Source organism: Lepus europaeus, chromosome 2 (genome assembly GCF_033115175.1).
Source record: "Lepus europaeus isolate LE1 chromosome 2, mLepTim1.pri, whole genome shotgun sequence".
NCBI classification, from domain to species: Eukaryota; Metazoa; Chordata; class Mammalia; order Lagomorpha; family Leporidae; genus Lepus; species Lepus europaeus.
The window spans coordinates 39901057-39917722 of NC_084828.1; positions in this window are offsets into that span (position 1 = coordinate 39901057).

Sequence of the window (16666 nt, forward strand, 5' to 3'; positions counted from 1 at the left end):
TCAACAGAATAAAACATCAACAAGGAGACAGTAGATTTAAATGACACTATAGCCCAAATGGATCTAACAGATATCTACAGAACTTTTCATCCTACACATAAAGAATTTACATTCTTCTCAGCAGTACTGGAAAATTCTCTAGGATTGACCACATACTAGGCCATAAAGCAAGTCTCAGCAAATTCAAAAGAATTAGAATCATACCATGCAGCTTCTCAGACCATAGGGGAATGAAGTTGGAAATTAGCAACTCAGGAATCCCTAGAGCATATGCAAACACATGGAGATTGAACAAAACGCTCCTGGATGAACAGTGGATCATAGAAAAAATTAAAAGAGAAATCAAAAACTTTCTGGAAGTAAATGAGGATAACAGCACAACATACCAAAACTTATGGGATACAGCAAAAGCAGTGTTAAGAGGAAAGTTAATATCAATAGGTGCCTACATTAAGAAATTGGAAAGGCACCAAATAAATGAGCTTTCAGTTCATCTCAAGGATCTAGAAAATCAGCAGCAAACCAGACCCAAAGCTAGTAGGAGAAGATAAATAATTAAAATCAGAGAAGAAATCAATAGGACTGAATCCAAAAAACAATTACAAAAAATCAGCCAAACGAGGAGCTGGTTTTTTGAAAAAATAAGCAAAATTGACACCCCATTGGCCCAACTAACTAAAAAAGAAAAGACCCAAATCAACAAAATCAAAGATGAAAAAGGAAACATAACAACAGACACTACAGAAATAAAAAGAATCATCAGAAAGTACTACAAGGACTGTATGCCAGCAAACAGGGAAATCTATCAGAAATAGATAGATTCCTGGACACTTGCAACCTACCTAAATTGAATCAGGAAGATACAGAAAACCTAAACAGACCCATAACTGACACAGAAATTGAAACAGTAATAAAGGCCCTCTCAACAAAGGAAAGCCCAGCACCAGATGGATTCACTGCTGAATCCTACCAGTCCTTTATTTAAAGAATTAACTCCATTTCTTTTCAAACTATTCAGAACAATCGAAAAAGATGGAATTCTCCCAAATTCTTTCTATGAAGCCAGCATCACCTTAATCCCTAAGCCAGAGAAAAATGCAGCACTGAAAGAGAATTACAGACCAATATCCCTGATGAACATAGATGCAAAAATCCTCAATAAAATTCTGGCCAATAGAATGCAACAACACATCAGAAAGATCATCCACCCAGACCAAGTGGGATTTATCCCTGGTATGCAGGGATGCTTCAACGTTCGCAATCAATCAATGAGATACACCACATTAACAGACTGCAGAAGAAAAACCATATGGTTATCTCAATAGATGCAGAGAAAGCATTCGACAAAATTCAACACCATTTCATGATGAAAACTCTAAGCAAACTGGGTATGGAAGGAACATTCCTCAATACAATCAAAGCACTTTATGAAAAACACACGGCCAACATCCTATTGAATGGGGACAAGTTGGAAGCATTTCTACTGCAATTTGGTACCAGACAGGGCTGCCCACTCTCACCACTGCTATTCAATATAGTTCTGGAAGTCTTAGCCAGAGCCATCAGGCAAGAAAAAGAAATTAAAGGGATACAAATTGGGAAGGAAGAACTCAAACTATCCCTCTTTGCAGACGATATGATTCTGTATTTAGGGGATCCAAAGAAATGTACTAAGAGACTATTGGAACTCATAGAAGAGTTTGGCAAAGTAGCAGGATATAAAATCAGTGCACAAAAATCAACAGCCTTTGTATACACAGCCAATGCCACAGCTGAGAAAGAACTGCTAAGATCAATCCCATTCACAATAACTAAAAAAACAATCAATTACTTTGGAATAAACTTAACTAAGGGCGTTAAAGATCTCTATGATTAGAATTATAAAACCTTAAAGAAAGAAATAGAAGAGGATACCAAAAAATGGAAAAATCTTCCATGCTCATGGATTAGAAGAATCAACATCATCAAAGTCTCCATTCTCCCAAAAGCAATTTATACATTCAATGCGATATCAATCAAGATGCCAAAGACATTCTTCACAGATCTGAAAAAAATGATGTTGAAATTCATATGGAGACACAAGAAACCTCAAATAGCTAAAGCAATTTTGTACAACAAAAACAAAGCCGGAGGCATCACAATACCAAATTTCAGGACATAATACAGGGCGGTTGTAATCAAAACAGCATGGTACTGGTACAGAAACAGATGGAACAGAATAGAAACACCAGAAATCAATCCAAACATCTACAGCCAACTTATATTTGATCAAAAATCCAAAACTAATCCCTGGAATAAGGACAGCCTATTCAATAAATGGTGCTGGGAAAATTGGATTTCCATGTGCAGAAGCTTGAAGCAAGACCCATACCTTTCACCTTACACAAAAATTCACTCAACATGGATTAAAGACTTAAATCTACGACCCGAAACCATCAAATTATTAGAGAGCATTGGAGAAACCCTGCAAGATATAGGTACAGGCAAAGACTTCTTGGAAAAGACCCCAGGAGCACAGGCAGTCAAAACCAAAATTAACATTTCTATATTGCAAAAGAAACAGTCAGGAAGGTGAAGAGGCAACCTACAGAATGGGAAAAAATGTTTGCAAACTATACTACAGATAAAGGATTAATAACCAGAATCTACAATGAGATCAAGAAACTCCACAACGACAAAACAAACAACCCACTAGAGAGAAGGGCCAAGGACCTCAATAGACATTTTTCAAAAGAGGAAATCCAAATGGCCAACAGACACATGAAAAAATATTCAAGATCACTAGCAATCAGGGAAATGCAAATCAAAACCACAATGAGGTTTCACCTCACCCTGGTTAGAATGGCCCACATTCAGAAATCTACCAACAATAGATGCTGGAGAGGATATGGGAAAAAAGGTACACTAACCCACTGTTGGTGGGAATGCAAACTGGTTAAGCCACTATGGAAGTCAGTCTGGAGATTCCTTAGAAACCTGAATATAACCCTACCATACAACTCAGCCATCCCACTTCTTGGAATTTACCCAAAGGAAATTAATTTGGCAAACAAAAAAAACGGTCTTCACATTAATGTTTATTGCAGCCCAATTCACAATAGCTAAGACCTGGAACCAACCCAAATGCCCATCAACAGTAGACTGGATAAAGAAATTATGGGACATGTACTCCATAGAATACTATACAGTAGTCAGAAACAATGAAATCTGCTCATTTGCAACAAGATGGAGGAATCTGGAAAACATTATGATGAGTGAAATAAGCCAGCCCCAAAGGGACAAATATCATATGTTCTCCCTGATCAGTGACAACTAACCAACCACAAAAAAGGAAAATTGTTGAAGTGAAAGGGACACTATGTGAAACAGTGACTAGATCAGCCCTTGTCCTGACTGTTGATGTACAATTTAACACTTTATCCCTTTTAGTATTTTTTTTGTTCTACTTAATACTATTGGTTGAACACTGTAATTAGCACACAATTATTCTTAGGTGTTGAAATTTAACTGAAAAGTGATCCTGTTAAATATAAGAGTGGGAATAAGAGAGGGAGGAGATGTACAATTTGGGACATGCTCAATCGGTCTTGCCCCAAATGGTGGAGTTAGAAATGTGCCAGGGGATTCCAATACAATCCCATCAAGGTGGCATGTACCAATGCCATCTCACTAGTCCAAGTGATCATCTTGAGTTCACAACTGATCACACTAATAGGTCTAAGATTCAAAGGGATCACACAAACAAGACTAGTGTCTGCTAATACTAACTGACAGAATAAAAAAGGAAAAGAACGATCCAATATGGGAAGTGGGAGATACAGCAGACTCATAGAATGGCAGATGTCCTAAAGAACACTTTGGCCTCAGAATCAGCCCTTAAGGCACTCAGATCTGGTTGAAGAGCCCATGAGAGTATTTTAGGCATGGAAAGCCAAGACACTCTGCAAAAAACAAAAACAAAAATCTAAATGAAAGATCTCTGTGAGTGAGATCCCAATAGAGAGAAAGGGCCATCAAAGGAGGAGGTGTCTTTCTCTGAAGGGAGGAGAGAACTTCCACTTTGACTGTGAGCTTGTCCAAATAAGATCGAAGTCAGCAAACTCCAAAGGCTTTCATAGCCTTGGCAACTCATGACTAGAGCCTAGGGAGATTTCTGACGCCATAAACAAGAGTGTGAAATTGTTAAGTCAACAACAGGAGTCACTGTGTACTTACTTATCATGTGGGATCTCTGTCCTTAATGTGTTGTCCAATGTGAAATAATGCTATAACTAGTACTGAAACAGTATTTTAGACTTTATTTTCTGTGTGGGTGCAAACTGATGAAATCTTTACTTAATATATACAAAATCGATCTTCTGTATATAAAGATAATTGAAAATGAATCTTGATGTGAATGGAATGGGAGAGGGCACGGGAGAGGAGAGGGTTGAGGGTGGGAGGGAAGTTATGGGGGGGAAAAGCCATTGTAATCCATAAACTGTAGTTGGGAAAATTATATTTACTAAATAAAAGTGTTTATAATAAAAAAAATTAGGAATGAAATAGAAGAAGAAACACAAAAAATTTAAAATCTCTGTTCATGGATTAGAAGAAGTAATATCATCAATATGTCCATACAATTTAAAGCAAATTACAGATTCAGTGCTATCAGAATCAAAATACCTACATTTTTCTCAGATCTAGATAAATCAATGCTAAAATACATATGGAATCATAGAAGACCCTGAACAGCTAAGGAAATCTTATACAACAAAAACCAAACTAGAGGCACATGGGAAAGCAGTAGAAGATGGCCGAAGTATTTGGGCCCCTGCACCTATGCAGGAGACTGGGAAAAATTTCTTGACTACTCGCTTCAGATTGTCACAGCTCCAGCCATTGTGACCATCTGGAAGTGAATCAGCAGATGGAAGACTGATCTCTGTCTCTTTGTCTGTCTCTCTCTCACTCTGCCCTGCCTCTCTGTAAGTCTGCCTTTCAAATAAATAAATAAATCTCAAAAAAAAAAAAAGAAAAAAAAGCACAGAGGCACTACAACACCAGACTTCAAGACACTACAACACCAGGCTTCAAGACATGCTACAGGACAGTTATAATCAAAAGAGCCTAGTACTGGCAAAAAGTTGACATGTAGACCAATAGAACAGAACAGAAAACCCACAAATTAATCCACACATCTACAACCATCTGATCTTTGACAAAGGAGATAAAATCAATCCCTGCAGGTAAGATAGTTTCCTCAACAAATAGTGTTAGGAAAACTGGATCTCCACATGCCGTAGCATTAAACAAGATCACTATATTATATTTTATAAAAAATCAACTCAAAATGGATGGATCGAAGATCTAAATTCATGACCTGATACCATCAAATTTCTAAAGGAAAACTTTGGGAAACTCTGTAAGACATTGGCATAGGCAAAAACTTTTTGGACATGACTATGGAAGCATGGGCATTAGAGACATAAATAGACAAACAGAATTACATTAAACTAAGAATATCCTGCACTGCATAGGAAACATTCAATAAAGTGAAAAAGCAACCAATGTATTGGGAGAAAATATTTGCAAACTATGCAGCTTATAAAGAGCTCAAAAATTCAAAAACAACTAAACAATCTATTTAAGAAGTGGGCAAAAGACATGAACAGGCATTTTTCAAAGGATAACATACAAATGGCCAACAGACACATGAATTAAAAATGGTTAGGATCACTAGTCGTAAGGGAAATGTAAATAAAAACTACTGTGAGGTTTTACTTCATCTCAATTAAAATGGCTATCATCCAAAAAAAAAATGCTGGTAAGTTTGTAGGAAAAGGGCACCTTAATCTGCTATTGATACAACCACTATGAAAGTCAGTCTGGAGATTCCTCAGATCTAAAAATAGATCTACAATATTACCCAACTATCCCACTCCTGGATATTTACCCAAATGGATTGTATTCATAATATGAAAGAGTTATCTGTAACCCTATACTTCTTGCAGTTCAATTCACAATAACAGAAATATGAAATCAATCCAGATGCTCATCAACTGATGACTGGGTAAAGAAAATATGGTAGATATACGTTATGGAATAGTGTTCATCCATAAAGAAGAATAAATTCCTGTCTATTGTTACACAATTGATACAATTGGAAATCATTATACTTAAGCAAGTCTCAAAAAGATAAATATCAAATGTTCTCCCTGATATATGACAGTTAATAGAGGATTTTAAAAATGCATAGGAATGAAGTGGATATTTTAGGATATAATTGTTGGTTTTAGCCATTATTCATACCACTATGGAACTGTGGTCTTTCTGCTTTTTATTTTTTGAATATTATGATTAGTGCTGAATTATGCCAATGAATATAGTAGATTAAAATTATGACTTTGTGGCTCAACAGGCTAATCCTCCGCCTTGTGGCACTGGCACACCGGGTTCTAGTCCCAGTCGGGGTGCCGGATTCTGTCCCGGTTGCCCTCTTCCAGGCCAGCTCTCTGCTATGGCCCGGGAGTACAGTGGAGGATGGCCCAAGCGCTTGGACCCTGCACCCCATGGGAGACCAGGAAAAAGCCCCTGGCTCCTGCCTTCGGATCAGCGTGGTGCACCAGCTGCAGCCTGCCGGCCGCGGCAGCCCTTGGAGGGTGAACCAACAGCAAAGGAAGACCTTTCTCTCTGTCTCTCTCTCACTGTCCACTCTGCCTGTACAAAAAAAAAAAATATGAGTTTGCCAAAGCTGATGAAAAGAAGGGAAGGAGGGTGGGAAATGGTAGGGTGCAACAGAGCAGTGAGGGAAGTGAGATTGTCTTAGAATTTTATCTATGATATATATGAAATCTATTCTCATTTTATTAATAAAAAATTTTTAAAAATCCTGACAACTCTAGTTCTTACAATCCAATCTTCTACTATCAGATTATTTTACATATTAAGAAGTCAAGATATTTCACTTTGCCATACCATTATTTAGTACAGAAAGAAGAAACTATAGCTGGCCCTAACATAACTGACACAGGGAATTATGTCAGTTTTAATTTTTTCTTCATATTTAATTTCTTAAAGCAGCGATTATAAGGACTAGGACTAAAGTTCTTTATTTTCATTTATTAAAAACAATTGGAGGCTTAATTTTAAATCTTTCATTTTTGCCTCATAATTAAAGGATAGATGAGTACTTATTTCTTTTTTATCTAATATTAGTGATATTGTTTTATTCCAGTGAATATAATATTTAAATTATGGTATATGTTTTAATGTGAGGAAATATACTAATAGATAACTGACTAGAAAATTTCTTATTAAAATATTTTTATATTTACTGGTAAAATACTATAAAATAATATATGTAAGTCTTAAGTCCTGAGTTTATAATTGAATTAATATTTTGTATAATACATAACAGACCATAAATATCTTGAATTGACATCATCATGCTTTAAATATTATAGCATAACATTACAACTCATGAAAGCTTTTATTAGGAAATGGTACTCATGAAGTAAAATTAGTGAAAAAATAAAATTTGTGTAAATTATAACCTTGTAGTAGGTATTATCAGTTGCCTGACAGTTACATAATGTATTTCATTTGATTTACACTAATTTATCTGAGGTGAGATATCCCAGCTGAGCACTATGAAAGAGGTGGTCAAATGAAATTCTTCTGTGGATTTCACACTGCCCCATACTCTTCATTGCTTCCTTCTTTCCGTGTGAAATGTAGGGAGCTGTCATTTTATGAAAATAATGTTGCCATGAAAATAAAGCTGCAAGCAAAAGATGGTGTGGAGTACAAAGAAAGAAGGGGCAATGTCTCGAGAAGCATGATGCCAGTTCTAGGTTATCTGTCTCTGGAGAGTTCATTATGTCAAAACGAATCACTAAAAACTGAACTACCCAAGCAATCTAGACAAAGTTGGAGAAATCATACTACCTGTCTTCAAAATAGATGACAATTCTGTGGCAAAAAGCAGCATGATGTTGGGAAAAAATACAAAACAGATATTTACACCATTAGAATGAACAGAAAGTCCAGAAATAGATCCAAACCTTATAGCCAATTGATCTTTGATGAAGTTATGAAGAACTCAAAATGAGTAAAGAATATTTTTTAAAACAACTGGTACAGGGTTTTAGCCCACCCAAACAAGGGTGGTCTGGGTCCGAGGAAAGGAAAGTGTGCCACTTTCCCGTTCCCCAGCCTGCCTTGATCCCCGAGACAATCAGAAGCTGCGGGGAGTCAAGTCAAGCAGGAACTCATTTTTTATTGTGCAGTAAGCCTCTTTTAAAGCAAAAAAACACAGAGCTATAGGGGAGGGGAAGAGAAGACAGCCAATCATTTTAAAGGTTACCCTATCATGCACTCGGTTCCATAAAGTCCACACACTGTTCATGTGCTGACGTCATCTCTCCTGATGCCTGTGCCCAATTAAGTTTTCTTGAAAACAACTCAGACTCCACCCATCTAACTTCCTCTCGGCACCATCTTTGCCACCCTCATATCCCGCAACTGGTATTGAGAAAATTATCTATCTAGAAGCAGAAGAATATAAGGAGACTCTTATTTGACATCCTGTACAAAATCAACTCAAAATGGATTAACTCTGAAGTGTAAGCCTAGAAAATATGATTTATGAAATTACTTAATAAGAGTTGTAGAGAAAAAGAACCATAGCACTGGTACAATGATTTTTTTTTTGGATAAAATCTCGAAAGTCGAGATATCACAAAATTTTGCAAATTGGATTCATCAAAGTGAAAATTTCATCACAATGTGGGAAATAATGTAAGAGTAAGAGTAAAGAGTTTTCCAAATTGGAGAAAATATTCACAAACTATATCTCTAACAAGAGATTAATATCAAATATATATGACACTCGAACAACCAAATAGCAAGATTAAAATTAATCTGAGTATACAACAGGCAAAGAAGATATACAAAAAGCTAAACGTATATAAAAATTGCTCCACATCACTAATCATGAAAATAATAAGATAGATTCCAAGTTTATTCCTATTAGCATGCCTGTTATAAAAAAGACAAAGATAATGAGTATTAGTAAAGTATGGAGAAAAGGGGAACACTTGCATACTATTGGTAGGAATGCAAATTAGTAATATACTTAGGGAAAATGGTATTAGGTGAAGTTTCTAAAATTATCAAAAATATACCTATCATATAATTCAGAAAATCCACTACTGAGTTGACATTTAAGGAAATCAATTCAGTATGCTGAAAGCATATCTACCAACTGATGTATTTGGGAGCACCATAAGGAAACTTAAGAATGTTTGTAAAAATGAGTATTGTGAAAATATTCTGCATAGATTTCAAATTTTTTCATACAAAATAAACTTGTACTAACTTCTTAAAATTTGCCTAAACAGGATCTAGCTCGAAGCAATAAGAATGACATAAGTTTGAAAAGTGCCTTTATCAGAGAAACATGAATTCTGCTAAAATAGAAGAAAGATCAAAACTAAAATTAATGGTAAAGCTTGTGTGAAAGAATAATGAAATCATTGATGCTTTACAAAAAAGTTACAGATATGATAACTGTCAGCTACCCAAATCAGCAGTTTACAAATGGATAACTCATTTTAAGAAGGGAAGAGATGGGGCTGGTGCTGTGGCACAGCGGGTTAAAGCCCTGGCTGGAAGTGCCAGCATCCCGTATGTGCACTAGTTCTTATCCAGGCTGCTCCTCTTCCGATCCAGGTCTCTGCTATGGCTCTCAGCTCCAGCTGTTGCAGCCATCTGGGAAGTGAACCAGCTGATGGAAGACCTCTACCTCTCTCTGTAACTCTTTCAAATAAATAAAAATAAATCCTTTTCTAAAAAAAAAAAAGAAGGGAAGAGATGATGTTTAAGATAAAACTCTTAGTGGCAGATTACTCACATTAAACTATAGGGAAATAACATTGTTATGCATGCACTAATTGAAGAAGACTGACAATTTAGAGGGAAAACAGTCGTCAACACCATAAACAACTCAATTGGTTAAGCGTTCACAGAATTGTTATTGAAAAATTTGTGGGGAAAGAACTTTAGACTCTGAGATCTAAAACTGCGATTCCCAGATCAGCTGTAGATAAGAGCAGATCTATCAATGGAAATATAAAACAAGTGGGATCAAGATCTTGAAACATTTACTTCAAAAATTGTTAATAGATGAAACATGGCTATTTCAGTATCGCTTTAAAGACATGGCATAATCAAAGCAAAGGCTACCAAATGGTAGAAGTAATTCAGTCAATTAGTAGTTCAGTCAAAGCAAAATAGCGTGACCACCTGAGTATTAGGTGAATATTTTGAGAATATCAGTCAAAGTGTTAGCAGAGAATCTCCTAAAAAAGTGTCCTGATGTTGCTCCTGTTGACTTCCTTTTTTTACTAATCTTAAAAAAAATCTCTAAAGCACGCCCATTTATCTTTAATTAATAATTCGATAGATAGTTCATTGATATGATTAAATTATGGGAAACCTCAGTTTTTAGGGATGAACTAAATGACTTGTGTCATTGCTTACAAAAGATTCTTGAATTGGACAAATATTATATTTAGAAACAATGTTATTATATTTTGTTTCTGTATTTAAATTCAAGTTTTTGCCAAATTATGTTGATGACTCCTGTTATTACCAATAGGACATATATTGACTTAGTCTAATTGTCCATCAATGGATGTCATGGATAAAGAAAATATATAATTATATAAAATTCATGACTATACATAGAATAAAATTCTGTCAACTAGAACTACATGCATCAAATTGGAGGACACTATATCAAGTGTAATGAACCAGGCACAGAAACACAAATGGCACTTGTTTTCATTTATGTGCAGAATTTAAAAAATAGTTAATTTCACAGTACGTAAGGGAAGTGAAGAGAATGAGGGGATGTTGGTCAAATGATATATACAATTAGAGAAAAAGAATATATTAAAGAGATCTATTGTGCAGTGTGATATTATACTTAATAAAGATACATTATATACTTGAAAAGTCTGAAGTGTGTGGACATTAAATGTTCTTAACACAAAAAGTAATTAGGTAAAGTAATTTTTAATTAGCTAAATTGAGATATTTCACAATGTATACATGCTTCAAAATATGCTGTACATTCAATTTCATCTGTCAAGTAAAAAAATTAAAAGTAAAAAGGATAGTAAAAAGTTTGTATAAATATGAAAAAAAGAACTTTTCTTTCATTTAAATACTGTAATCAGTTTCTTTGTTTTTTTGTTTGTTTGTTTGTTTTGACAGGCAGAGTTAGACAGTAGGAGAGGGAGAGAGACAGAGAGAAAGGTCTTCCTTTTCCGTTGGTTCACTCCCCAAGAGGCTGCTACGATCAGTGCTTTGCAGCCAGCAAGCTGCACTGATCCGAAGCCAGGAGCCTGGTACTTCCTCCTGATCTCCCATGCGGGTGCAGGGCCCAACCACTTGGGCCATCCTCCACTGCACTCCCGGGCCACAGCAGAAAGCTGGACTGGAAGAGGAGCAACCGGGACAGAATCGGCGCCCCAACTGGGACTTGAGGATTAGCCTAGTGAGCTGCGGCCTGTGATCAGTTTCACTGCATGTTGGTATGTATAATCCTCAAGTGACACAGACCTCAATTCTGCTAAAACTGAATAAGTAAATAAATGGAAGACAGCATATAAAATATTAGTTGTAGTAATTTATGCATGCTGTAGCTATTTATAATTTTTAAAATTTTGTTCTTTATCTCCTATGTATTTTCAAGTGTGTACATTGACAACATATCTTTCTATTATCAGAAATAATTAAGGAAAAGAGGTTACTTACTTTTATTTTTATCTTCCTCTGAATCCCATTGACAATTTGGAAGCAAGGAATTATATATACTGTGCTATTTTTTGTAACTGGTTTTTGAATGTCAAAATGTTTGCAGACCATACATAGTTCTAAAGTGTAAGATATTCAAAACAGAGGTGATTTAAAGTCATATAATAAACTTTGCTTGTGGAGATTTATTTTCCTTTTTTTCTATAAATCATTCAACAACACTGGCTAGACCTCTGTGGATATAAAAATCACTTCATTAGCATTGTGGGACATTAAACCAGTCTAATACAAGCTTATTTGTACATTTTCACTATAGTTTTAGTCTAGATCAGTAAGGCACCTATATTTAAATAAATGTTAGAGCTAGAAGAGTATATTTCTGACTTACTCTTTTTCTTTTATAAGGAAATTAAGTAACTCTAAGCTACAAACAAGAAAAGGTCTATCAATCCTCCCATCATTTGAATGTCTTCCTCACCTCTGGACCTAAACACTTCAATTCCTTCTCTAGGACGTATCTCAACTTGCTAAACAACTCTAAATTTACTTCTTACAGAAAACATTCCTAAACTATCAAGTCTAGGTTAAATCTCTTTCTTTGTTCTTTGAGAGAATCATGTACATAATTTGTTTTGTCAGTTTATACATTGGGTCATAATTGTTGTTTTTCATTTCATCAAAGTCCTCTAAATATAAACTTGCTTAAGAATGGATCAAGGAATGTTATTTGTTTTTTTCATCCTGCTCCAATTTATAGCAAAGTAACTTACACACAGTAGGTGCTCAGTAATGACTTGCTAAAGTTTAAAATAAATCACAGTGCAATCTCACAAACTAAGCTTGTGAAATATACAAATAACTACATTTTAAAATAGGTATGTATTTCTATTTCAGATTATTAAATTATATATGAAAACACAGAACAGTTTCAATTTATCAAGAAATTGTGGCTGTTTCTTTTGATTGCATATAGCTAGAAAAATACACTAAGTTGGTTTCAAAGTGTAACCATTAAGATTCCCAGGAAAAATTGCAGTTACATGTGATAACAGTTATTTGTGCAGATATAATGATAAATAGACTATTGGGTTCCCATAATGGAATTCAAAACTGCAATAAAGTGAACTATACCTACATACAATTATAGGGATGAATTTCATAAAAGAATGTTGATTGAAAGAAACAAGTAACCGGAAAGGTCACATTTTTGATTCTATTTGTACACTCTTCAAAAAGAAACAAAACTAATCTGTGATATTGGAAATAAGATTAGTGCTTACCCTTTATGTGAGTAGTGACTGGAAGGAGTTTCTGGAGCATGTTTCTGTGATACTGACGATGTTCAGTTTCTTCTCATAGGTCATATGTTACAAGTTCATATTATATATATATATATATATTAATTGTGTAAACAAATTACAATTTGTACATTTTCATGTACATACGTATACATTTATTTAAATAAAAACACATAAACATTACCTCCTCCTACATATTCTAATCCTCTCAGATTTAAGGATACAAATAACAGAATTAACCAATGAAATAATGACATATTATTCACCTACACACACACACACACACCTGTATCTATTTATATCTACATCTATATATCTGTATCTATATATATTCATCATTTCTGGGAATTTGTCAATAAATGTTCCAGTATCCTTAACAATATATGAAATTACTAAGAATAAATTGAACTTCTGTTGTATGTAGCTTTATTAGTTTTTTTCCCGCTACAATGCTCTCTGTTCTGTACTTCTTCCTGTGTGTTTTCTGAAACCTTTCCCTAAATAGAATCCATTCCTCCAGGTATTCCCCAAACTTCAATATTGCTTATTTTGATGGTATCCCAGAAAATCCAAATATTATTTTTCTCCCTTTTTTTTTCTTCTGTTTTGTCTGACCAAAGTTCTACAAAAGACTATCTAAGAACAGATAATCATTTTTCTGTTTGATCTAATCTATTTTAAGACTTTCCAGTGTATTTTTTGTTTGACTTATTGAATTCTCCAATCTGGAAAAAGATATGGACATCCAAATATATGAAACACTAAGGACCCAAAATAGACATAATTTGAGAAGTAACTCACAGTGAAACATTATAGTTAAGCTTTCAAAAATACAACAAAAAGAGAATATACTAAAATTTTTAAGAGGAAAGTATCAGCTTTTTTTTTTTAAAAGAACTCCCATGATATTGAAAGCAGATTTATCGACAGAAATATCATAGGCCAGGAAAATTTGGAGAGATGATGTCCAAGTTCTATAAAACAAAAGCAAGAACCCTTTCCAATCCATTGCTTTGCCCAGTGAAGCTCTCTTTATAAATGAAGAGGAAATACAGATCTTCCATGGCAATAAAAATAAGTATAAATTTGTCACCACCAGCCTTACAAATGATAAATAAAGATGTAGTGCACACAGAAACAAAGAATGGTAATCTGATAAAGGAGTGTGAAAATATGAAACTAACCTGAGAAAGAATTAAGGTTATTTAAAAGAAATAATATGAATTTTAAAGGGAAAATGGCAAGATCAAGTCATTAAATATGACATATGAATAATAATCTTGAACATTAATGCACTGAATTACACAGTTAAAAAACACAGAATAGGGGGCTGGCGCCATGGCGCAGTGGGTTAACCCTCTGCCTGCAGAGCCGGCATCCCATGTGGGCACCTGTTCTAGTCCTGGCTGCTCCTCTTCCAATCCAGCTCTCTGTTGTGGCCTGGGATAGCAGTGGAGTATGGCCCAAGTGCTTGGGCCCCTACACCCACATGGGAGACCGGGAAGAGGCACCTGGCTCCTGGCTTTGGATTGGCACAACTCCAGCCATGGTTGCCATTTGGGGAGTGACCCAATGGAAGAAATACCATTCTCTCTCTCTCTCTCTCTCTATATATATATATATATATATATATATATATATATATACACACATATATATACATATATATATCTGTGGCTCTACCTCTCAAATAAATAAATAAATAAAATCTTTTAAAAAAACCCACAGATTGGGTGAATGGATTTTTACAAAAACAAACAAGAGAGACAAGAACATGCTGTCTACAACAGATTCACTTCACTAGGAGAGATATAACCAGACTGTAAGTGAAATGATGGGAAAAGTTATTTCATACAAATGAGCAGGAGTAGCTAAACTTATATCAGACAAAATAGATTTTAGTACAAAAACTGTTAAAAACAGAAATGTCACCATATAATTATTAAACATTTATTTCAACAAGAAGATATGACTATTGCAAATGTCTGTATTTAATGAGCACTTCATTTTACAAAACAAGTGTTTATAGGTCTAAAGGGAGACATATACTGTAATACAATAATACTGGATGATTTCAGCACCCCCTTTTCATCAATGGATAAACAAATAAGATAAAATATATATTTTTTAAAAAAAACATAGTTAATGTACCCTATAGACCAAATGTCTGAAAAGTTATTTACACAACATTCCATCACACAGCCACAGAATACACATTCCTTGCCTCAGCTCATGGAATATCTTCCATGACAGATCATATATTATGACTTAAATGGGAATAGGAGAAGGAGGAGGAAGAAGTGTAGGAGTGCAGGTAGGGTGGGAAGGATTATTATGTACCTAAAGTTGTATTTATGAAATGCTTGAAGGTTTTATTCCTTAAATAAAAAGGTTCTGGGACCAGAGAGGAGGAAGGATTAAAACAACCCTAAACAAAAACAAAAGAATTGAAATCATATCATGTGTCTTTTTTAACCACAATGGGATTAAGCTGGAAATTAACAATAAAAGAAACTCTAGAAACTATATAAAAACATGAACATTGGATGTGAATGGAATGCTCCTGAATTGGATAAATTAAAATGTTCTTTGAAACTAATGATAATGGAAATGTAATATATTGAAATGTACTGGAAACAGCAAAATCAGTATAAAGAAGTATGTTTATGATAACCAGTGCCTACATAAAAAAGTAAAGTGTCAAGTATATAATGTAACAATGTATCTCAAGGACCTAGAAAAATAATAAGATAATCAAACCAAGATTAATATAAGACATAATAAAAACTTACAGTAGAAATTAACAGAAATAAAAATACAAATGAATAATTATGAAAAAAGAGATGCTTTTGTAAAGATAAACCAAATTGATAAACTATTAGCCAGACTAACCAAGAAAAATGAGAGAAACTCAAGTCAATAAAGCCAAATATGAAAAAGGGAATTTTACAATGGATATTATAGAAATACAAATAATCATTGTGAACTATTGAACAATTATATGCTAAATGTTGAAAAATCTAAAAGAAATGGGTAGATTGTGGAAATATTTAGCTAATAAAATTGAATTATGAAAACAAACAAAACATGAATAGGTCAATAACCAACAGTGAGATTGAATAGTATTAAAGAGTCTCTCAACAACGAAAACCCAAGACCAGTTGATTTAATGGCTGGCATCTACCAACTCTTGAGCAAAAACAAATATCAACTATTTTCAAATTATTCCAAAAAAATTTAAATAATGGGAACCCTTCTAAATTCATTCTATGAAGCCAGCATTGCCTTAATTTCCAAACCAGCAAAGGATATAACATAATGAAAGCTATAGAGCAATATCCATGATGAACATAGATGCAAAAATCTTCCACAAATACTAAAAATTGATGCCAACAATACATCAAAAAGATTATTTACCCTGTCCAAAGTGCTTTATTCCCGAGATCTAATGATGGGTCAGCATATGCAAATCAACAAATGTGATATATTACATCATCACAATGAAGAGTAAAATCATGGTTAGTCCAATAGTTACAGAAAAAGCATCTGATAAACTTGAATAT